The sequence below is a fragment of the Lissotriton vulgaris genome, chromosome 2_2 (genome assembly GCF_964263255.1).
Source record: "Lissotriton vulgaris chromosome 2_2, aLisVul1.2, whole genome shotgun sequence".
Lineage (NCBI taxonomy): Eukaryota > Metazoa > Chordata > Amphibia > Caudata > Salamandridae > Lissotriton > Lissotriton vulgaris.
In genome coordinates, this window is record NC_141688.1 from 101,160,559 (window position 1) to 101,186,462 (window position 25,904).

The 25,904-nt window shown below is 44.1% G+C and overlaps 1 protein-coding gene across 2 annotated transcripts in view; it reads left to right on the forward strand.

The window, feature by feature from the left end:
* The window catches only part of AQP9 (aquaporin 9), a 261,293-nt gene that overhangs the window by 94,271 nt on the left and 141,118 nt on the right, over positions 1-25,904 (forward strand). The window lies entirely within an intron of this gene.

Here is a 25,904-nt window from a genome sequence, read left to right on the forward strand (position 1 = left end):
CTTTAAAATATAAGATTATTCGGGGGCCACGTGGACCCCCTCCGGGACTACCAAATCCCCAGGGCTAACTACATAGAAATCAGGGGCCTATCAGACCAGACCACCACCTCCCTGCGGCCAAACTGACATTTTTAGAGTGGGAGGGGGCTGCACGGCCCCCTCCTGGAGCCATAAATGGCCCTGGGGACTGTCACCCCCCAGGACCGGCTCCTGCTATGTAATGGGGAGCCCACCTCCATGACATAGCTGTTTGCTGTGAATTGGTGGGAGCTTTGACATCTCCTGCTAAGATAGAGCAAATTCTCTGTTTCCAGCAAGCGGGAGCTGACAAAATGCTGTTGCTTGCTGGAAGTTGAGATTTTGTCTGTTTACCTGAACAGCTGAAACAATATGCTATTACAGACAAGGAGCTGCATGTTTAGCAGCTTCCTGTCTGTGAGAACAATGCCGGCTCCCGCAGGAGGGGAGGAGTCGACAGGGACCATGGGCCAGGAGGCTCCCCCACGGTCCTGTAGAAAAGAACAGAAGGAGGCAGAATAAAGGGCAGAACCGAGCAGCAAGAGGCAGAATAAAGGTCATCCCCAAGCAGAAAGAGGCAAAATGAAGGTCAGCAAAGACCAGAAAGAGGCACAAGCAGGAAGAAGCGGAACAAAGGTCAACGTGCAGCAAGAGGCTTCATAAAGGTTATCCACGAGCAGAAAGAGGCAAAATAAAGGTAAAAAATAAGCAGACAGAGGCAACATAGAGATCACAAATGAGGATGAAGAAGCAAGATAAAGGTAAGGAACAAGCAAAAAGAGGCAAAATAAAGGCAGAAATTAGCAGAAAGAGGCAAAATCAAAGTTTGAAACTAGCAGATACAGGCAAATTAAATGCTAGAAACAAGCAGAAAGGGGAAAAATAAAGATCAGCAGTGAGCAGAAAAAGGGCAAATTAAAAGTTAGCAGGAAAAAAGGCAGAACATTAGTAGAACCTATTCAGACACTCATGCACCCGCTAACCGCCAAACTCAGAAACGTAAATCCAACTCACAGACCCAGTCAGACACTCATTCTCCCACTTACAGAATCATTCTCCCACAGATCTACTTGGAGACTCACACCCTGACTCAGAGACCCTCGCAGAGACTCATATACCTACTCAGAGACTAACGCACCCACTCACAAACCCACTCATGTACACACTCACAGACCTACTAACACACTCATGGAGGCTCTCGCAAACCAATTCAGACATTCTCACACCTACTCAGACACTCACACACCCAGTGAGACACTCATACACTCACTCACGCACCCACTGAGACACTCATGCACTCACTCAAACACTCACTCTCAAAGGTTACAGGTTACAGTTAGGAAATAACATGAAAAAAATTGGGAATTCACTGAGAAAAAGGTTGCAGGGACGTTATACTTAGGAAACAGAATAAAGAAAACCTAAGAAATCCACTGAAAAAACCAAAGGGACGCTATAGTTAGGCTCAGATTTCACTCATTCGAAACCATAGAAAAGCAGCAGATAATGTTACCTGAGCTAATTATAACTTAAGCCCCCGCAATGGACCGCTTATGATCCCACATATTACATCACTAATAACATCACTGATGCCATCTCAAATGACATCACCGATGACAGTCACTGATGACATCATCTACAGAACCACTCACCCATCCTTTCATACCCCCATGCAACATCATACACCCACTCATACACCCACACAACCTCTCACATACCCATTCACAAACCCATACAAATACTCATTCATACCCACTTACTCATGCATAGAGGCACTCATGCACCTACACACTTACTCAAACAGATACTAACACATTTACTCAGTTAACTAAACAATAACAACCACACAGCCTCACATAGTGCCTCTCGCCTACTCACTTACTCAACCACACAGCCACTCACACACCCACTCACTTACTATACATTCACTCATATACCCACTCGCCCATACACCGAGTTAGACACCCATTCACATACCCATACAGCCAGTCAGTACCCTCTCACTCATCCATACAGGCACTCATACACCCTCTCATTCACTATTTACAGCCACTCACACACCCACTCACTAACCCATACAGCCACTCATGCACTCTCTCATTCACCATTTACAACCACGTACACACCCATACAGCCATTCACTTACTCATGAAGCCACTGATACACCTACTTGGTCACTCATACAAAAACTCACATACCCACTCACTCATCCATACACCAATTCCACACCCACTAACTCACCGATGCAGGCACTCACACAGCCACTTAGTCACCCATACAGCTACTCACATCCACTTATTTTCCCATACTGTCACACATACATACTCACACACAGATACACACAGTTACACAGACACTCACATAATCTATGTTTTAAAATAGAATCCCTCGTTATTAGTACAAAAACTAATCTAATGTAACTTTTTTTGTACCTTAGTATATATGTTTAACTCTCAGAAATGTTTAGAAAACACTCACAATCCCAGGATGATATAATCAATAATGTCATTATATATTACCTACTGGCTATCGCCAGTAGGTATATATAGTTAGGATTATTTGTCTATGGAACTTTTGAAAATTCTATGTCTAAAAACTTTGGCGTTTGTGGACGGAATCAGCTGAAATTTTCAGGAAAATGGCACATTTTGTTTCTGAGGAGCCCCCGAAAATTTGGGGGGGTTTCGTCAAGGGGGGGCCGAGAAAAAAGGGGGGTCCCAAAACGCGTTTTTCCCATGTTAATTTCCATAGGGCCTTTGGCCTCACTTTTAGCTCGAACGGCTGAATGGATTTGCACGAAACTTGGCAAAATTGTAGGGACTGTTAGCCCGATGTGCCTTTGCTAGGTCTCAATATATGTGCTCCAGTGGATTTTGAGAAATTAACGTTCAAAACAAGATATATATCTGTAACAGCGCTCCGGGCTGCGCTCCGGTCCGCTTACTTTTCGCGAAACGGAACTTTGCGCGCAGAAAGCTGATTGGCTCTCCGGTGTCTGTCCACATTCTAAACAGTCCGGAGCGGCCGCCATCTTATCTCTCGGTAGGATCGAGAGAGAAGAAGAGGTGAAAAACGAAGGGGGAATTTAATGAAAGGGGGCAAGGTATACCTCTCTTGACCCCCTAGGAATGATGTTGGGGTTATTAAAGGGTCCCGTGGGGAAAATAAAAAAAAATATATTTTTCACAGTAGAAGCGCTTCCCGGGCCGCGAACTGGGCCGCAAACTGGTAGCGAAACGGGAATTTGCCATTTTGTGTTTCGTTTTAATTAAATTACTAGGTATAAGGGGGTGCGGGAGACGTATCCTGACCCCTTATGTTTTCTGAGGGTGGCTGAGGAGGCTCATATATGTTGATACATGTCTTCCAGCGGCTGTGCGTGAGCTTTTTTTTTTTTTTTTGCTGCGTGACGTCTGTTAACGTTCGATTCGATGGAAATCAGGAAGTGTTGACCACCATTTTGTCACTGCGAGTAAATATTTTGTTATAAATGAATCCTTATTGATAAACATTGTCTGCGCCATCTTGCCTTTTTGTCCAATGCCACAATTTTGTCGTGCACGGCAGCTATTTTAGATGCCTTGACCAGACCACCTCTCTGCACGCTGTCGATTCTCAGCACGGCTCCCCACCCTCGCAAGCATCTCCCCCACGCACTGGTCACCCCCGCTCTCTCTCTCATGCATGGGCCATATACTTCTCCCCATCTGCGCTGCTCTTCCATGAGAATCACACCCTGTGCCCGCCCGACACCTCCCTTTCACCCTATTCACTACCGCACCCTCTGACACTCCTCTTCCTCTGTGTCCGATTGTCCAGGCCGGACCCAGGCTATCACCTAGCCCTGCGGATGTAGTTTATGGCCCCAGCTGTAGAGAATGCAGACATACCAACCCTCCCGATTCAGGCGTGAGACTACTGATTTCAGTGCTAGTCTCCCGCCTCCCGATTTCTGCAAGCAAAAACCCGGGGGCATATTACCAACAACTAGCGATAATTTTTGTCTCTAACTTGTTTAGAGACAAAAATTATCGCCGCACATCGGCGATTTTTATCGCAGATAAACCTTGCGGCCGCAATGCATGAATATCGCTGAAAAGTCAGCGATATTCATGCATTATCGAGCAAATGCTCTTAGCCATGTTATCCACCTCCCATTGGATAACATGGCTAAGAACTGCTCAGGTCAGGTGTTAGCTTTTGGAGATATTCGCGCTTAGCGCGAATATCTCCAAAAGTTGGTAATAGGAGATAGCGATGTTAGGGACTGTTTCCAGTCGGTAACATCTTGGCACGCCCACTTTGCATGTCATTAGTGATAAATATCACTGACATGCAAAGCGGGGCCCAAGATGGTCGCTATCTCCTTTTAGCTGTCACTAACTGGTGTTAGCGACAGCTTGGTAATAGGGAGATAATTTTATCTCTACTTTCTTGGCTTTTAAAGCCAAAAAAGCGGAGATAAACCCCCTTGATAATATGCCCCACGATTCCTCGGGGGTTTCAGCTGACAGGGCTTGGTATTGTGTTACGTGGTAATTTTTCCAGGAAACGTCAGAGGGTCGATGCAGGGGTTCTAGAAGGGGTGATAAACCATTTAAGCCTCATGAACAAGCGCATGGTCTTTTAATGATCTGTGAAGTACTCGGGGCGGCGGTGTGTGTGTGTCCTCTTTCAGGAGCGGGCGGGGGGCGGGGGGGGGGCACTGCCAGCAACTTCCAGGCCAGGCAGTGTTCAACACTTGCATCACCCTTTCTCTGCCTGCTATTGCGCTCCATGCTTCGGAAAGGTAAGAAAAAGAACGTGCATTTGAGTTTGAAATGTCCGATCCTGTAGCAGTACACTTGCAAAGCCCACACATGACAATAACCCGATTCAAGGCCCCATTCACCCGATTTTTTAAAAATATATAGCACTCCAACAAAGTGGGATTATAAAACTTTATTAACTTTTAAATATAACGAACGGAACAAAAACTGTAACAAACATTTAAACATTTTTGACAAAAAAAGCAACAATGGTCAGAAGCTGTCTTTTGTGCGAATAGTCCCAAGGCAGCACAACGTGCTGAGTTCTGGACGGCACCAAGGTGATGTCACCTGGGTGCCGCACTGGTTTTTGGGATCCTACAATGCAGCAAAGAAAAACAGCGTGGGGCGTCCCGGGTGGTGCGGAGGAGGCCTGGTCAGTAGCGGTCTGTTGTGCGAATAGTTCCAAGGCAGCAGAACGCGCTGAGATGTTGATGGCACCCAGGTGATGTCCAGTAAACTGCTGCACTGGTTTTGGTATCCTACAATGCTGCTCCGAAAATTGGCGTGGGGCGGCCCGGGGGGGGGGGCGTGGGGGAGGCGGCGTGAACGGGCCTCCCTAGGTGGCGGCCATCCAGCTGAGTTGCGCCCGCTCTTGCGGCTACAGCGTCTCGCTCACCATGTTGTTGAGTTGCTCCCACTCTTGCAGTGCAGCGATAGGCGGCTGCCACATGACTCTTAAAATGGCGGACGGCTCTTCGGTTTTGGGCCTGGTCCACTAAAATGGCCCTGGGACACCTTGGAACTCGGACGCTTGCCTGCTAGGGCTTGGGCTCCATTCTCGAAAGCGTCCCCTCAGCCGTGAAGATTCTACAAAAGTCTTTGGGGCCCTCGACTCCTGCAGGCTTCCGGTGGGGTGCGGCTGCCATGATTGCTCGCGGAATGACCACGACGGAGCCACGAGATGGTGGTGCTCTCATGCTGACGCCAGCTTCAGTCTGAATCATCCAGAAACAAGGTGGGGCTTTCATCGTTTGGGAAAAAAAAATGTTCTAAACCAATGAAAAGTGTTATTTTTAGGTCATATGACCAAGCCTTCCATCTTTAGGAAACCAAAAGTAAAATGAACCAATGAAAAGTTTTATAAACAAGTCACATGACCTGTTATGCGGCATAGGGCTACAAAAAGCGTAGAAAATCCGTTGGCACGTGAGGCGGCGTCAGTAGCGGACCGATGTGCGAATAGGCCGAAGGCAGCACAACGCGCCGAGATCCGGATGGCACCGAGTTAGTGTCCAGCAAGTTGCTGCACTGGTGTGGCTATCCTACAATGCTGCGCCGAAAGTCGGCGTGGGGCGCCCCCTTGGCCTGTGAGGTTGCGTCAGTCAGTGGGGGCTGTGCGTCTCCCCCAAGATGGAGGCTCCTCGGCTGCAGTGCGGCGCCCCTTAGCGTTTCACTCGCCGTCCAACTGAGTTGCGTCCGCACTTGCGGCTACAGTAGGCCAAAGGCAGCACAACGCGCCGAGATCCGGATGGCACCGAGGTGGTGTCCAGCAAATTGCCGCACTGGTGTGGCCATCCTACAATGCTGCGCCGAAAGACAGCGTGTCCAGCTGAGTTGCGGTCACTCTTGCGGTACAGTGACTCGAACGCGAAGAGATCCGGATGGCACCGAGGTGGTGTCCAGCAAATTGCCGCACTGGTGTGGCCATCCTACAATGCTGCGCCGAAAGACGGCGTGTCCAGCTGAGTTGCGGTCACTCTTGCAGTACAGTGACTCGAACGCGCCGAGATCCGGATGGCACCGAGGTGGTGTCCAGCAAGTTGCCGCACTGGTGTGGCCATCCTACAATGCTGCGCCGAAAGACGGCGTGTCCAGCTGAGTTCCGGTCACTCTTGCGGTACAGTGACTCGAACGCGCCGAGATCCGGATGGCACCGAGGTGGTGTCCAGCAAGTTGCCGCACTGGTGTGGCCATCCTACAATGCTGTGCCGAAAGTCGGCGTGGGGTGCCCCGTTGGCTTATGAGGTGATGTCAATAGTGGACCGATGTGTGAATAGGTCGGAACCAGCACAAGGCGCCAAGATCCGAATGGCAAGTCCTGGATGTTCAGTGCCATAGTTGAGAGTTCTGAGCAGTGCTTGTAAGACTGTCTGAAGCTTATTTGCACCTGCTGCAGCTTCACTATTGCCCTGGTGTGGCCAAAGGTCGCACATGACATAGGCGGCCGGCTCCCGAGGTCCGACGGAACTTTTTTCCTTTTCCTTTTTGCTTCTTGTCCCACAATCCGTTTCATCTGAAGACATGACCAGGTCCCTGAATGTGTGCAGGGGGACGTTATTGATTGAATCAAAATGGCGGCTTGACACAAAGCTGACTCAAGCGTTGCTGTTGATGCTATACAGACAAAAATTGGTTTTCAGTTTGTACATTCTTCAGGATTTTTTTTTCCATCCAAGGCTGATTGAGAGTTTGTAGAAAAATGGCTTCAGATTTTCCACATACTACTCTTCAACATTCTTCCTAAATGTAACAATGTGAGACTCACTAGGAGAACGGCTGTTTATGTTTCCTTTCAAAATGCTGCCAACAATATTTTCTGAATGGAAGACACCATCTTGTAGCATAAAGGGCCGAAAGGGGTTCTGGTCTGGCCGATGGTTGGTGGAGACATTTTGACTATATCTTGGACCTGCCCGGCCTCGCCCAAAATGGCGCCGGTATAAATGGGACTCGTAACTCATTGTTGTGTACTGGTTGAACAACCTTGATATCACGAGATATGAATTCAGTTTTGATGCTCATGGCGGGCGGGGACGAGAATTGATTGAATATTTCGACATCCCTATTGATATTAAGTTCTGATGTGTTATTGATTACTGTACTATTGAAAGTTCGAATTAACGTCACCCATGGTACTTGCACGCAAATGTATATCTAGATAACTTTTTTGTAAGTGGCCCTGTCGTATTTTAATTACAAAATGTACGTCCACCGATTCCGCAACTGTTATACACCTTAGTTCTTGCAACCTAATGGCTCGTTCGTTACGTTCCTCTATAATGTAAATGTCTCCTCATCATATACGATTTCAGTTTGCTCCGTGGCCGGCCCACGTGGTTATAGGCCCGTATTTGTATACTGACATTTTCACAATAAAGGTTTTTAAAACAAAACATGGTAGTAGTATTTACATTGGTAAAGTTTTTACTTTTAGTCACTGTTTTCGAATCAGTAAAAGGCAAGTGAAATAAAGCAGTCCAATTACATGACGGATAAAAGGTATAATATGTAGGAACGCAGTAAAGATAAATGGTCAAGGGCAGTTGTGTTTTCCACTCCTGCAACATAAAGTGATCGATAAGAATCTGATAATCAGGCGTATCGGCGACTAAGACAGCAGGCCGAGTCTCTTTTACTCAACGGCTCCGTCATGGAACGAAGAAACGCCCTTTTTCTCGAAAAAGGAATATATTTTACTTGCAGGACAGTTGTAAATTTTCGGGGAAAGTACATTAGCCTGGAATATTATAACATATATGTTTTTTAAAAAAAAGTTCGAAATCAATAAAAAGCGTATTTTTTAGGTCATATGACCAAGCTTTTCATTATTAAAATAACAAAAGTAAAATGAACCAATAAAAAGTTTTATTAACAAGTCACATGACCTGTTATGCTTACGTTACGCGCTGCACGCCGCGCCCCGGATCACTTCCGGGTGCGCTAACGCGGCGTGTCATATAACGCATTACGCGACAACGTAGGTCAAGAATATAGTCAAAATGTCTCCACCAACCAGCGTTCGGAACACAACCCCTTTCAGTAGTCCAAAAAGTTCTGTAAAATGACAACAGAGGGGACAGGCAACAAGAACCATCAGTCAAAGAGGGGAGGGCAAGTTCTTCTCTACCGGGTCATGTTGGGGCGCTACCGGAACTGATCGAATTGGTAGTCTACAGTGTTTCTGGATGTTTCAGATTAAAGCTGGCGTCAGCATGAGAGCACTACCATCTTGTAGGTCCGTCGTGGCCATTCCACGAGCAAACATGGCAGCCGCTCCCCACCAGAAGCCTGCGGGAGTCGGGGGCCCCCAAGACTTTTGTAGAATCTTCACGGCTGAGGGGACGCTTTCGAGGATGGGACCCAAGCCCTATCAGGGAAGCGTCCGAGTTCCAAGGTGTCCCAGGGCCATTTTAGTGGACCACGCCCAAATCTGAAGAGCCGGCCGCCATTTTGAGAGTCCTGTGGCAGTCGCTTATCGTTGCATCGCAAGAGCGGGAGCAACTCAACTACATGGTGAGCGAGACGCTGTAGTTGCAAGAGCGGGCGGTAAACAGCTGAATGGCGGAAGAGGCACAGTGTAGCAAAAGCGGGCGGAATGGCAACTAAAACGGTAAAGGGGCGCCCCACTACAGCGTGTCTTCAGGTCAAACGGATTGTGGGACAAGTTCCAGAATAGAAGAGTCATCAAAAGGCAAAAAGTTCCGCCGGACCCCGGGAGCCGGCCGCCTATGTCGGGGGCGATCTCAGGCTACACCGGTGCTATAAGACTTGGGGAGGGGGTCGGAGCCAAGCGTCTTCTCCGAGTCCATGGCCATCACACCGCCCCTCGGGGGCCTCCGTCAAGCGGTTTAGGAAGGTAACATATCACATTGTTTTCAAATGCAGTCAGGTCCACAAACGACACTCACTTACTTTGAGAATAGTGAAGCTGCAGTAGGTGGAAATAAGCTTCAGACAGTGTTACAAGCGCTGCTCAGAACTCTGAACTATGGCACCCAACATCCAGAACTTATGCCATTTGAGAATGGCAGTGACATTGAAGCAACTCAGGGACCAAAACCATTAACGTACTTTCACGTATGAAAATCTTACTTGGGGAGGGGGCAGGAGCGAAGCGCCCCCTCCCAGTCCGCGCCACCACACCGTATGTTGAAAATCTGAAGCCATCGTTCTACAAAGTCAACCAACCTTGGATGGAAAAATCTAGAAAAATGTACAAACTGAAAACCAGTTTTGGTCTGCATAGCATCAGTAGCAACGCTTGCTATCAGAGTGCATGAGTTTCATGCTCGATCGATTGAGCTAGCCGGATCGGGCAATAAAAAGTATAAAATAGTTATGTAAATAGTTATTTAATAAAATGTTTTACCCTGTTTCTTTGCTGGTGTGTTGTCTATATTTTTAATATTTGCATAGGGTTTGTCGTTATTTTGGGCGGGGTGGGTGACGGAGCCGAGCTGTCTTGCAGCCCTCATGGTGTGGAGCTCAGTTCATCTCACTATTTTCGTATTTCTCATGAAGGGTTGTTCCTAATATTTCTATTTTAGCGAGGTCAAAAAGAGATCCAATTAGTGGCCTACTGATTTTGCTCGATTACTTTTATTTTTTTACACGATTTTTCACGATTTTTCACTATCTGCAAAGACTAAACAGAGTATTGCGACTTTGTGCTTGTTTGTAAATAGAGAATGAACCAAAGAGAATCAATTGTAAAACAGTAAATGCTTGGATAACAATCAATCAAATGGAGAGACAAGCAGGCACGACGGATTACAACGGGGGTAAAGGCCTGCGTTAACTACTCTTCACTATCTGCAAAGAGAGAGTACTACTAAGAGAAAAGAGGGGAGGGGGCAGCGTTCAAAGCACATCAGCGTGCTTAAACACGAAAACGTTTTTACCTATCACGTACTTGACATTTTACAGCTTTTGATATTTGCTATTAAAAAACCAATGAAATTCACTGAAAAAACCATAGGTTATAGGCCATATATAGTTAGGAATTTGCATTTACAAAACCTTGAAAATTCAATGAAAAAACCATTGGTTATAGAACATATATAGTTAGGAATTTGCATTTACAAAACCTTATTTTACTCGCATAAAACCATTGAAATTCCATATATAGTTAGATGCGCTAACTATATATCGCGCACCCGCAATCCACTGCTGATGATGTCACATATTACATCATTCATGACATGGTCAGTGACATCACTGATGACATCACTGATGACATCTCAAATGACATCACTGATGACAACATCCAGTGACTGTATGTTTCTGTAAAGTTAAAATATGTCTTACATATTGAAGAATGAGTGGATGTATAAATGTCTGAATGAAGGATTTAGTAGGTGCATGACTGATTGTATGAGGGAGTGATTAAATGTGTCTCACTGAGTGCATGGGTTAGTGATTAAACTGTATTAATTTGTGCATCATTATATCTGTTGTTCTGTAAACTGCTGCATGTGTTGATCAGTAGCTATATGAGTAACTATATGGGTTATTGATTGGTTGCCCAAGTATTTGTATGGGAGACTGAGTATGTGTGTGAGTGGCTGGGAGGTGTGTGACTCTGTGCATAGATGTGTGAACAGCTGATTCACTAGATGTATGGGTTCAAAATTGCATGTGGAAACAGCTGTATGGGTGGTTGACTGTGTGCATGAGTGTATTGGTGAGTGAATGGATATCTCAGTGCTACATGTCAAAGTAAGTACATATGTAAAACACAGTACATATGAGAGTTGACATATATAAATAACTGTATAAGAGCTAGTGAATGTGTCAGTGGTTGCATGGATCATTGACAACTTGTATCAGTGATTGTATAAGAGAGAAAATATGTGTTAGTATATGTTTGAATAAGTAAAGTTTGTATAACTGTATAGTTGAGGAAATGGAGGTGTGATTGATTGTTTGCATGACTGACTAGTTGTGTGAGTAACTCCATGAATGAGTGACAGTCTGTGAGTGTCTGTTTACACTGATTGTATCTAAGGTTATATTAGAGTCTGAAGAGGTTCATCGTATTATCACATGAATGATATCATCAGTGATGTCATTTGATATGTCATCAGTGATGTCATCAGTGATGTCATTTGAGATGTCATCAGTGATGTCATCAGTGATGTCACTGACCATGTCATGAATGATGTAATATGTGACATCATCAGCAGTGGATTGCGGGTGCGCGATATATAGTTAGCGCATCTAACTATATATGGAATTTCAATGGTTTTATGCGAGTAAAATAAGGTTTTGTAAATGCAAATTCCTAACTATATATGTTCTATAACCAATGGTTTTTTCATTGAATTTTCAAGGTTTTGTAAATGCAAATTTCTAACTATATATGGCCTATAACCTATGGTTTTTTCAGTGAATATATATATATATATATATATATATATATATATATATATATATATCCATCTCTGGCAGACCATCTGGCCCGCAGTCACTTTAGAACAATGGTCCAACCCATCAAACTATCCAAATCAACGGGCTTTTTTCCATGTCTAAAGTGCAAGGCATGTAGATTTAGCAGTAAAGTGTCAGAGTATCCCAATCGTACTGGTGAAAAGAAACCCAACATAAAAATCAAACAGTTACTTAATTGTAACTCAGAATATACCATCTACTGTTTAACCTGCCCCTGCAAGCTGCGATACATTGGCAGCACCATAAAACCTGCCAAACTAAGAATCCTGGAGCACATGCGGGCAATTACAAATAAGGACAAGACATATCCTGTTGCCCGCCATTTTGCCGAACATCACCAAAGTGACTGGGAGAAACTTAGTTTCTATTGCATAGATCAGGCTCCTAAATTGGAGCGGGGAGGAGACAGAGACAAGTCCCTACGCATTCTTGAGTCAAAGTATATCATCAGTCTTAAAACCATGACTCCGTGGGGACTTAACAATAATGAAGAATTATGGGTTCACCTCTGAGATACATATATAATCTGACACATATGACACAAGGGCTAGCATCATCTAATACCCCCTTTAGATAACAACATCATTCGTCTACTAAACTAAATGCCCTTGCTTGGTTACCTGTGCTGCTAACACAATTGCCCATCCAGGGCTGAATAACTAGTACAATGCTTTATAGGAAATGATTGATCCTAGCAATTCTGCACTTTATTGGTTAAAATCTATAAGAGATACCAAAAATAGAAAATGTATATGAATTTATGAAATAACAGAATTGTACGCATTTATGAAATTTACTGTGTTTACGAACTGTTATATGAATGTTTTGGGTTACATGTTTTTAATTAGCACTATGCACTTTATTTTAAGTCACCATTGATAGCCACGCATATTTTAATGCAATTTGCATGTTACAAGATGGCCCCCATCTTTTTGAATGTTTGTAGCCGTCTTCTATGTCCATGATTATGTCTGACTGGCTAATAGTTTAAAATGGCGACTTGTATGTGGCACAAACGTAACACTGACGAAGCCTGTAAAGGCGAAACGCGTCTGTTTGGGGTGAGGGGGGTTTGGTGTAAATAAATCTTTAAACCGGACACCAGCGTGCCAGCCGTATTCTTTCCGAACCAACGGATGAGAGGAGGAACGTGTAGTAATATATATATATATATATATATATATATATATATATATATATATATATATATATATACAAGATCATATGCTCCTTCTGGAAACTCCGCCCTTGGATGGGTGGAGCGACAAAGCCGGCGGTGCACAAACCAGCAAGTAAATTCAAAACAAATCCAATAATGTGCACTCTCAGGAGTCTTTGCAAAAAGGAATTTAATCCAGGTTATGCGTTTCGGAAGCAAACTTCCTTGTTCACACGAGGAACCCAAGACACAGTGTAGTTTACATAGTGACGGTCCAGGAAATGGAAAGCAGACTACTGAGTCTGTAAACGGTGGCCATCTTTGAATATGCAAATTGTAAATCAAATTCAACTTGTGCATGTATACATCGGTATCCTATGTACATATTTATAGTTGGGTTTTGAAATTATTGCCAGTTCCATATACTTATTCATATTAACTATGTTTCCTGCCCTCCAGTGGGCATATCTTATTTCATGTTGTGTTAGTATTTTAACTATGGCCATCAACAAACATGTTATAATCTTTAACATACTTGTATGTCAATTCCATCCTTGTTAATAGGATGTCAACCCACACTCAGTGTAGATTTTATCCTTCATCAGTAAAGATAAAAATCGAAATTTGTCTGAAGTTGCTGGGCAGGCTGCCACAATCCTTTCAGGTCTCAGTACCTCTTGCAGGTGCACAGGTGCATCTCCAGAAGCTCGTCAGCTCAATGTACTCCCATCCCCCTTCTGCGCTAAAGAGAGGTACAGAGACCTGAGAAGATTGTGGCAGCTTTCTCAGCAACCCCAGATGAATTTTGTTTTTATCTCTACTGATGATGGGCAATATCCAGAAATATGTGTCTAGAGATTAAACCTGCACCAACTTTGTTGAAACCCTTCAGCAAAATTTCAAGTAAGCATTTAAACTAAACTGCATGTACCGGAATGCTAGGTGGTGAACTGTGCTGGGAGGCATAGCAATGTGCTCCCCTCTCCCTTATGTTTAAAAAAGCTCCCTTGAGCCACTAAGCTGATGAGCTCTTGGAGATGAACCTGTGCGCCAAAGAGAGGTACAGAGACCTGAGAGGATTGTGGCAGCTTTCTCAGCAACCCCAGATGAATTTCGTTTTTATCTCTACTGATGAAGGATAATATCCAGAAACACATGCGTCTAGAGATTAACAGCACTAACCTGCAGCAGCTTTGGTGAAACACTTCTGCAAAATTTCAAGTAAGCATTTAAACTGAACTGCATTTACCAGAATGCTGGGGGTATACTGTGCTAGTAGGTGAAGCAGTGTGCTCCCATCCCCCTTCTCTTTCAAAAGGCTCCCTTGAGCCACTGAGCTGATTAGCTCTTGGAGATGCACCTCTGCGCCAAGGAGAGGTACAGAGACCTGAGAGGATTGAGGCAGCTTTCACAGCAACCCCGGATTAATTTTGTTTTTTATCTCTACTGATGAAGGATAATATCCAGAAACACATGTCTAGAGATTAACAGCAGTAACCTGCACCAACTTTGTAGGCAGACCATCCCACCATTTTTTGGAGTTGCCTGGCTCCTGTTGTAGCCATCTTGATTCTGGTCTACCCCGTTTTACTAGGTTTATGTTTTTACAAATTCTCACCTTTCTGTTAATTTGATTGCCTTTCACCAGAAGGACTCGCTGTCCAGGGAAACTTGGGACTGACTCCGGGGGTTGTTGGACCCCAGTTTGCTGATTTTAGTTCACTATGCATATTTGTAACCATCGTGCCCTAGCCCAAGCAAGCAATTCCTCTGGCCCTGCCCGCGCCCATGGCGCTGTCCTTATATGTGTGCACAGCGCGTCCACTCAGCTGAGTTCTGTTAATTGTGGTTCAGACCCCAACAAACATTGTAGAGTTATTTTCCTTGTAAAGAGACCATCCCTTAGTTTTGGGAGTTAGCTGGATCCTGTTGTAGCCATAATGAACCGGAAATTAGCCCGTTTTACTAAGTTGATGTTTTTACAATTTCTCACCTTTCTGTTAATTTGATTTCCTTTCCCCAGTAGGACCCAGTCTCCAGAGGAGGTTGGAACCTGCTCTGGGGGTATTGGACCCCAGTTTGCCTATTTTAATTTGCAACACATATTTTTAACAATCGTGCCATAGCGTTATAAAGGCACACCTCTTGCCCTGCCCATAGAGCTCTACTTACACAGGTACACTGAGGCAAGCCTGTCTGTGCCCATCCACGCATGGACCATGCAGGGCACCAGCCACCCTGCCCGTTTGGACTCAGTACCCTTGCTACACATGACTTACTTGCAAGAGGCCCAGATTGCCTGTATGCAACCAGTGGATTCTACAAACTGTACTTTCCTAGACCCCCTGGCCTGGTCCTCAACCACAAATGCCTCCAGCACTGGCTGTTGCTTGTGGGTGGGCTTATTATTCCTGGACCCACCAACCACCTTGGAAGCAGCTGCTTCTACGCATGAATACAGGTGCCATCTGTACTAATTAACTCTAGATCTCTAATAAATCATGGGGTATAATTTTCACTCTTCTGTGATCTTCATAAACCTGGGCTAGTTTTTATTGCAGAGACTTGGGCAATACTGATTTTATAGATCTCACTCCCTTGGGCTATCGCTTTTACAGGCTCGATGGAAAGGATAAAAGCGATGGTGGTATTGCAATTCTAGCCAGGTCGGAATATGTGGTAAATTGGACACCCATTAAGTCATTGCTTTCCGAATCAGCTTTATTCTGCATCCAGCTTTTACCCGATCAGTCCTTTAGGAGTATACTCATCTTCTGCCCTCCAGGCCCTAGGGCCCCATTTATGCCGGAGCTGAGTGCTCTCCTAGAAGATGATATTACACGCAAGTACTTTACGGTCCTGAGGGACTTTAATTTCCATCTTGAAGCAGAGGCTGATCTAAACACAGCTTTACTTACACACACGCTGTTGGCGTTATGTTTGCCCCAACATGTGTTACTTCCCACCCATTTGGCAGCACACAATTTAGATGGAATTTTTACCAATGAGATAGAGCTACATGCCATCTCTATACTGCCGCTCACTTGGTCAGATCACAATGCCATACTCTTTAATATTGCCATTTATTCACTTCAATCCCCTACCTTTGAGTCGTCCAACCCACACAACTTCTCAAGCTTGGCATAAGGTTTATGGAAATAAATGTTCTCAAATATTATCTATAACCTCTCTAGTGCTGCCAACCGATGTCGACATATACAAACTAGGTAGATACAGAGTCAAAAATCTTGGCCCCAGAAAAAAACAGTAAAAACTAAAAGGGATGGGATCACTTTTTCGTGGTTCTCTTAAGGGGTAGGACCTGGAAACAGTCCTGCAGAAGCCAGGAGAGACTCTGATGCAAAAACTATGGTAGCAGGAAAAGAGACATCTACAGGACCTGTTTATCCAGATACAAGGCCTCTATCCACAAAGCAAAATCAAATTATTTTACTAGCAAGATTGAGCTCACTGATAATTCCGCCAAGGAACTTTTCTCTACGATAAAAAAGCTCACCTCCGCCGTTGCCCCCCAGCCAACAGTTTGCAATCAGGCTCTCTGCAATTGTGTGGCCACTGCTTTCCTGCTTAAAGTAGAGGCGGTCTTTAACACTTTCTCCTCTCTTCCTTTGGCCCCATTGCTGAATACTTTCTTGCTTAGCCAAGCGCCGGTTCTTAGCTACTTTATAGCACCTTTGCCTGCTGAAGTCGCCAAGCTTATCAAGGCCGCCAGATCTGGGCCACCAGATGATCCTTGTCCTCCCTCAGTGGCTGGTCTAGCAGCCAACTGTATCTGCGATACACTGTTGGACATCTTCGGACTAGTGTATTCCTCAGGGACTTTTCCATCAATATGGAAGAAGGCAGTTGTTTTGCCCCTTATTAAAAAGTTCACTTTGGATCCGGACAAGCTGAATAATTATTGGCCTATCTCTTCCCCCCACTACCTGCAAAAATTCTGGAAAAGGTGCCAAACTCTCAACTGGATACACAAGTCATTGCCAACAACTTGCTAGACTCTATTCAATTGGTTTTCATGCCAGTCACAGTACGGAGACCGTGCTTATTAAAGCTAGAGGTTAGGGTTTCCCTCCACCATGGAGGTTATGCCACACTGATCATACTCAACCTATCAGCAGTCTTTGACATGGTAAATCATGGACAGCTGATGGGGAGGCTGAGGGGGATCGGTGTAACCTGCTGCCTTAGAAACATTTGAACTTGTTTCTTTCAGGACAAGTTCAATCAGTTAAAATGGTTGGGCTTTCCTCCCCTTTCTTTTCATTCCCAGGGATCTTCTCTCAATGTCTATGTCACGCCTTTGGAGGAACTCATCCACTCCTTTGGTTTTGCACTGACGACAAATGCGGATGATACTCAAATAGTTGAGCCCTTAGCAGCAGAGGATACAGGTGTGGCATAGCACTTCTGTGACTGTATGAAGTTAGTTGGGCAATGGATGGCGAGCAACTGCCTTAAGTTGAACTCCTCTAAAACCGAGGTACTGTTGTTCGGCTTCCAGACGACCTTCTGGACCTCTAATTGGTGACCAGCCGAGCTCGGCCCTCTTCTGACCCCAGTAAATTGTGTCAAAAACTTGGGATTTCTGGTGAACAAAAAACTGTCTTACTGTGAACAATCTAAGGCAGTGTCTACCGCTGCTATTTTCGTCCTGAAAATGAGCAGGAAAATTCTTCCCTTTCCACCAGAGCACCTTCAAAAAACTGTGGTGTCCTCATTGGTGCTATCTAAGATTGATTACTGTAATGGATTTTTTCTTAATGCTCATCAAAAGGTTCTAAACAAACCCCAGACCTTGCAAAATGCTGATGCCCAGCTTTTGTATAGCGTCCCCAAAAATCACTCTGCTTATAAACTTATTACTCAACTTCATTGGTACCTTTGGGACACAGAGTCACATTCAAGGCCCTTTGCACAGTTTTCAAAGCCCTATATGGGACAGGTCCAGACTTTCTGAGGAAGACCTTTTCCTGGTATGCACCACAACACACTATTCGCTGCACCTCTGCCAGACTACTTGTTATCCCCAGATTTAGATATATGAGGTGGGGAAACAGAAGCTTTGTTCTAAGGGCGTCTAAGGCCTGAAATGAACTTCCTCTCTATATCAAATCTCACTCAAATCTCTTATCATTCAGAAAGGCCCTGAAAACCTGGCTCTTCCTAAGGGTTTGTTCTCCATTCCTCACCTGGTCTCATCACTCAGCTAGCAGCAAGATGCCCCTCGGGGCAATTAAGCACTTTATACATATTTTTACCATAACATAACATCACTGACAACATCTCAAATTACATCATTAATGACATTGCTGATGACATCATTCAATTAGTGTGCTTGTTGTATAGTTTAGATTGTGGCAGATAGCTATCATATTAGTTTTCCACTTAATTTTGTACAGTTTGGATCCAGATAATGGGTGTAAGTATTTAGAAAACGCATATCCTCCTAATGCACCATAGCTGTGTAGAGGTACTGAGCACGTTATAAATCTTTGTATTAAAGTGTAACTCTGTGTACAAATATCAAAACAATCTGAGATGACGAATACCTGTGAAAAGGGGTTACTGCACGGTCGGTAAAGTGTGAGTGAGTGTAAACCACCAATGCTCTTGTAACAAGAGTTCTAATGTAGGAAACACAACACACACACATGCCGGGGGTTAGAGAAAATGATTTGCATCTACCACACTCTTTTGATGCACTTCCATCACTATCCTTTCCAGGCCATGCTAGTTTGCTAGTTGACACATCGAGATCTCTGGACTTTATCATGTCTAATTATATTCCATGGGGCAGTGTACTGAGAGGAAACAGGCTGCGTCATTTATGGAGTAACATTATATTTCCCTGAACATTTCAATATTGTTGAAATATTAATCATTGGCTTTTCAATATTTATTATCTTAATAGAGTCCAAGGTTTAATGGAAAGGATTTTGATCTTGATACTGAATTGCATGTGTCAAACTTTGATTTTTTTTAAATAATTCTCAGCAATGTAGCCTAGTTCATATTCTGTACCACAAGAGTCCTTAAATATTTAAATTAGGAGCCAACTGACTAAGACTGAGCCCGCGAAAGCAATTAACAAATTGCATCAAACTTATTCGCCATAGTCACAAGCCATGGATGTAGCCTGCATCAACTTAAGAGGGCAAGGCAACCATCCTCCTAAAAAGAGTGGCCCAGCAAAGTGTGCGCCGATGTTGGGTTGTTGCAGGCTGGTTGGAGACAACTATTGGACTGCACCAAGGTCAATGGTAATTTCTGTAAAAGGAGGTGTATATGGTGGCCACCTGAATCCATGTCATTATGAGAGGTTTCCATCCCTATGCTTTTATGTGACAGACTAATGCATTCTGGGTGTTGCAGTCTTGGTATGTTTCCATTCAGCTATGTAGACTAACCCGCCCACTCGCAATAATTGCTGTGTTAAAAGCTCAAAAATGGAAACAGTGTTGGTAGATACTTAGAGTGAGGCGGCCAGCCTAGATGTAAATGCGGATTGGTGTAAATCAGGCCGGCCAATCACCCCTTTTCTTGCACCCTTCTCTAAGTTTGCCCTTCATTTTTACAGTCTTCATGCTCATGAACTGCAACCCCAGGTCTGTGCCCTGCTCTGTGCAGTAGTCTTCCCTGAGCTAAGCCTCATGTTGTGAAACGTGACCTTTCCCTGGGGATATTTCATATCATGTGACCTGGCATGTGCTGATCTTAAGTGTTCTTAACACAGATCGTGTTTCGTCGATTGAGAGAGGGAGAGCGACATCACACTTCATGTTCGGAATTGCTGGCCGCAGAAATTGGCAGAACAATCTGTTAACATTATCTTTTACAATCTATATATGAAACGGGAACATGTCCAGCTGTTGTTCTAGCTTTGTTTTACAGTGTCTTGTGGCCCTCACCATCACAGTGTGACAAGGTAAACCAGATAATCCGGATATCTCATTAAAGCCTTCTCTTTATTTTGTTAACAACAGGTACTGACATCAGAGAGAGACCTTTTAAACATGCAGAGGCCGTGGGGCCCTGTGCTTTCTAAGGCAAATCACGGCACTCGCCACCGAGCATCCTGTGCGCAGACAGAAGATTTTCGTTGCATTATAGTAGTGGTTTTAGCAAAGGTAGAGGCAGATAGTAGCAGGTTATGCTGGTGCTAAGTCATAAAAAGTGACACACATCGGTGCAAAGTGTTGATAAATTATTTATTTTCCAGCGACAATTTTATTTGCTCAGGAAATTAGCCTGTAAACTAACGCAGGTAGCACTTTGAGGAACATGGCGTTCTCACAATACCACCCATGGCTTGTGATGTAACGTCCTATCTACTGACAATAGCAGACAGTTATGTGCCAAAAATAGCGCCTCCTCGAGGCAGACATTATTTTTGATAGAGCACACATACAGTGTGTGAACAGTTGAAAACTTCTAGGAATAGTATTTTGCACTTAAAGCAGGCCCGGTTCTAATGGGGATGGGGAGAGGATTACAATTCCACAATAATTGATTTCTCAACACTGACTGTAAAAACCTTTACCAAATCAGAGAGGTTGCTTCTATTTACATTTCATGTTCTACTTACTCTAGCCTTACCTAAATGTATTTGTTTTTCCAGATTTTGTGTTTCCTTTAAAAAAATAAAATGTGTATTTGATTGTTTTACAAAGAGTCAGAATAATCACTTACACATACAAAATAGCTCCAGTCAAGATTACAGGTGAGATACAATAATATTCAAAATAATTAAGAATTGGTTAGATGGGCAGATGAGCTTATATTCAGCTATGTCTAATGCCAATGGGACCATATTTTCACCACTTTTTTTAACTGATCGAGGACCCCGAACTTTAGCAATAGCAATTTCACATTCATAAATTTGACAAAGAATAGTCCAAAATTCAGACATCTTAGGGAGTATGGGATCAATCCATGCCCTAGCGACACAGAGGCGAGCGCTAACAATTACAATCATGATTAATGCTCTCAGACTAGGGGCCAACCTATCTTTACTACCCAACATAATTTTCTTATCGTTCAAATTGATTTGGATCCCAGTATGCATTTTAATCAATTCAAATAAGTTGTCCCAATAACCGTTGAGCCTAGGACAGTTAATAAACATGTGCACTACTTCTAATGCGTATAGATTGCCTTTGGGGCAGTATGAGCGTTCTGAAGTCCTGCCTGTACCCCATTTTGAGTTGTGATCAGGTGTATAGTATAAGATACAGATTGTCATAAATTGCTGTAATTTAAGACTAAACGAGCGAATTGACTGATCTAGGACAGCTAATGCGTCCTTTAGTTCGGCCATCATGGTGGTAGTCATCAAGCGCTGGCTCCATTTTAAAGCAAGTTGAGAACTATCGTCAGGGACACAGAGCATGTAATTCTGATAGATTATACTTATACTGACCATTTTAGCTTCCTGTCCAGAATAATAACAAGTAAGAAGGTCAGTCGTTGTGTATCACTCCTATACTCAAGATTATTAAGAATATAGTCCCTCACCTGAAGATATTTAAAAAAATATTGCTGCAGGACCCCAAATGCAGGCTGTAGTGAAGTGAATGTCCAGAAACCATGCCTATCAACCACCTGTCCTAGATTAGCTATACCCGTCTGAACCAAGAGTCGCCCTACGTTGTCATGGAATATATTGGGAAAAAGAGGATTCCCCCAAAGCGGGGTCAACTAATGGACGATTGGTAATGAGAATCTTGTTCAGAATACTACTTTGAACTTCACCTCCTTTAAGTAGTTGGGATCCATCAATTTGTTCATAAATAATCGGGAATCAATTCCTAATGCTAGTTGATACCCATATTCAATTGGTCCAGCCTTATATCCGACCAATAAGCTTTGAATACAGCCAGTAAATGATGGCCTAAAATATTACTTAAAATCTGATAGTTTAAATCCACCATGTGTATAAGTTAGCTTCAAAAAGCGAATAGCACGCCTAAGTCTCTCATGTCCTCATATGAAACTGCCGATTTCCCTGTCCAGTCGTTTAAAAAAAATAGTCTGAAACTCTGAGTGGTTTTGAACGGAACAAACACAAGAACTTTGGAAGAATACTCATTTTCACAATATTACATCTACCCAGGATGCTCAGCTGGAGGTTATGCCATTGGCTAAGTTTCACTATGACTCTTTTTAAAAGAGGTTCATAGTTTAAAGGGATAATCTTCCTGATAGAGCTACACAGGCATATCCCAAGATACGTAGCAGAATCTGCCACTCCTATTACAGGGGTGTGTGGCTTAAAATTTAAAATGACCTGTGTCTTGGAGAGGTTCAGTTTGTAGCCAGAGAAGGATCCGGATTGTTCAGCTTTCTTAGCTATTATATTAACAGCATCCTTCGGGTTACTAGCAAAAACTGCAACGTCGTCAGCATAAGCTATCATTTTCAGATCAATACAATTCAGCCTGACAGCTTGTATGCCGTTGTTCTGGTTCAAGTGTCTTATATAAGGCTCAATGTACCGGGCTAACAGCAGGGCAGAAAGTGGACAGCCCTGCCGTGTGCCCCGACCGAGCGGGAAAGACAGAGGCGAGTGGACAGCGACCATTACCTAAAGCCTCTGTACAAGTGTAAAAAATCGACTGCCTATTCCACATTTATCCATGATCAGTCAAAGTGCGCCCCAGGTAACCCGGTCGAAAGCTTTCTCCGTGTCCAGCATGATCATACCTATATTATACTTAGCTTTATCGGTCACATCAAAGGCTGCAATTGCAGTGTTAATATGAACCATAATGTCCCTGTCAGGTATTAACCCATGCTGTTGTTCTGAAACCACATTATGCATAACTGCATAGCTAGGATTTTAGAAAAGACCTTTCTGTTCGCATTTATCATGAAGATAGGTCGTTAAGAGCTCTGTTCTAAGGAGGCTTGTCTTTTTTAATATAAACAACGTTAGTATTTCCTCATGATAACAGAGCTACCTCTCTATTAGTAATAGCAGTAGCCAGATCTAAGAGCTAGGGTGCTAAACCATCTATAACAATGTTATAAAATTACAGCGCTATAGAATCTTCCCCAGCTGCTTTCCCTGAAGATAGTGCATTTATGGCTATCACGACCTCACCAAGACTTATCTCCCCCTCAAGAGCCTGTGGCTGTTGAAAATTTTGTCTGGACATACCGCATTCCTGCAAATAAGGATTGGACACCATTGTCTGTGATGATAGTCTTGGGGATGGCCTCCCTGGAGAATACCTCAGTTAAGAAGTCAGTGAGGGTCTTAGTCTTGACAATACTGACAAATTTGTGAGATATTCAGTATGAGAAATAATCAATAAGTACAATTAGGTACTTTCCGTGGGGACCCATGGCCTGTAGAAGCCTTGCAATGTCCAGACCCAATTTGTCCCACTAGACCGTAAGTACTTTGACGGGTTTGAGGGATGCATGCATGATACACTTAGTTTTGTCACTAAGACTACATGCCTGACAATCTCTGACTTTCTCTTCCATGATGTGATCCATGAAGGGGAACCAATAATCAGATCGGAGCTTAGCCTTACAAAAACTCCTCCACTGATGCCCCTCATGAGCGAATTCAATATTTGGTCCCTGAGGCCTTCTGGTGGGACAATTTTGCCAGACTTCAGTACCAAATCCTCTTCTAGAGATAATTCATCCCTTACATTCCTGAAGCACTGTAGTTCCTCTGGAAGATCCCTGCATCTGTGGGGCTATCCGTTGACAATGAACCCTTTCACCTCCATGAGCTCACCATCTTGTTCAGAAATGGACTCCCACTGACTCTGTATCACTACAGGTACTCTATCCTCCAGGATGGCATACTCCATGAACTCACACCTTTCCTCCTTTGTCCCAGGAGACCTAGATAAGTAATCTGCAGCACTGTACTTGCAACCAGGGACATATGTTATACTGAAGTTGAAGGTTTGGAGTCCCAGGACCCACTTGGCTATGCGAGGCGTGGTGTTCTCCATTTCTTTGTTTGCAAACAGAGACAGTAAAGGCTTGTGATCTGTTCTTAGTACAAACAGTAAACCCCACAAGTAAAATTTGAAGTGGGTACTAGCCCAGAAGCAAGCCAGTGCCTCCTTCTCTACTGTCGAGTAATTGGCTTCAGCACTAGTAAGAGTTCTGGATGCAAATGCAACAATTCTCTCTCGGTGGTCTATTCTCTGCGACAGTGTGGCTCCTATACCCTTGTTGCAGGCATCTGTGGTAAGGAATGTTTCCCTCTCTACACTGAAATTACCAATATGGGGGGCATTGGCAATAGACCTTTTATCTCCTCAAATGCTGAATCATGCTCACCCTCCCATCCAAACACTGACCCTTTCTTAAGTAAGTTCCTGAGAGGTTACGGGGGAAGCACACTATTCGCATGACAGTATCATAGAGCAGTTCCGCTCTTTTTATACAGGCCTATGCACGTCCAGGGGAGGCATGCCTGAGTCGGCCATGAATGAGTACCTTCATGATACAGCATGTGCATGGCTATCAGATGTGCACATAAAATATCTGAGTTTGCCCATTGAGGTAGAAGATGTTAAAGAGGCCATTCTCACTCTGCCGAACAATAAGGCGCCTGGGCCTGATGGCCTGACGGCAGAGTTTTATAAGGCATATGCGGATCTCCTGGTGCCGCATATGTTGGAAATGTATGCGGAAGCCCAAGAGACAGGCTATCTCCCTCCATCCCTTAGACAGGCCTTAATTATTATCCTATTGAAAAAAGATAAACCTCCAGAGCGGTGCGACTCCTATTGCCCGCTATCCTTAATAAATGTGGATGCGAAGATACTAGCCCGGATCTTGGCCACTAAATTACAACCTTTAATGCCCCTGCTGGTATTACCGGATCAATACGGCTTTATTCCGGAGCAGTCCACCTCTTTTAATCTCCGCACAATATTTGCCATGTTCCACGTGCTCAATTCGGATCTGCAGGCTGTGGCTGTTCTTCTAGATGCTGCTAAAGCATTTGATTCAATAGAGTGGAAATATACGGTGTATATTCTTCATAGGATGGGCTTCCCCCCTGTCTTTATCCGCTGGATCCAGGTCTTATACACGGATGTCTCTGCGAGGGTTCGGGTGGGTGGGCTAACTTCTGAGACTTTCAGCATAGAACCTGGCACTCGGCAGGGTTGTCCCCTGTCCCCGTTCTTGTTTGCCAAAGTTTTGGAACTGCTTGCATGCAAAATTCGGCAATCGCATAGGGCGGCCGCGTTAAATTTCCATAATCGTCCGGTGGGAATATCTCTTTATGCGGACGTCATGGTCCTGTATGTCCGTGAACCGCAGCGTTACCTGCCGCCTACACTGCGTGAATACGTGAGGTTTGGTCTTTTCTCCGGTCTGCAAATCAATTGGGAGAAATCGGTTCTCATCCCCCTGACGTCTGCCACTGTTTCACCCCAGGTGGAATATCCCCTCATATGGTCAGCAGAACCTGTTAAGTATTTGGGGGGTCTGGCTCCTTCGTGATCCCGAGGTCGTTCTCAGGGAGAATTATGGCCATGCATATGCAACCCTGGTGCAGCAGATTGATCGCTTGTGCTGTCTGCCTCTCTCCTTGGCGGACCGTATAGCAGTGATTAAGATGATTATAATTCCAACATTTTTATACTTGTTCTTTAATATTCAGATCCGACTATCCAAGCAGTTTTTTAAAACAATCCAGACCCAACTGCTGAGGCTCGTCTGGGGGAATAAACAGCCGAGGA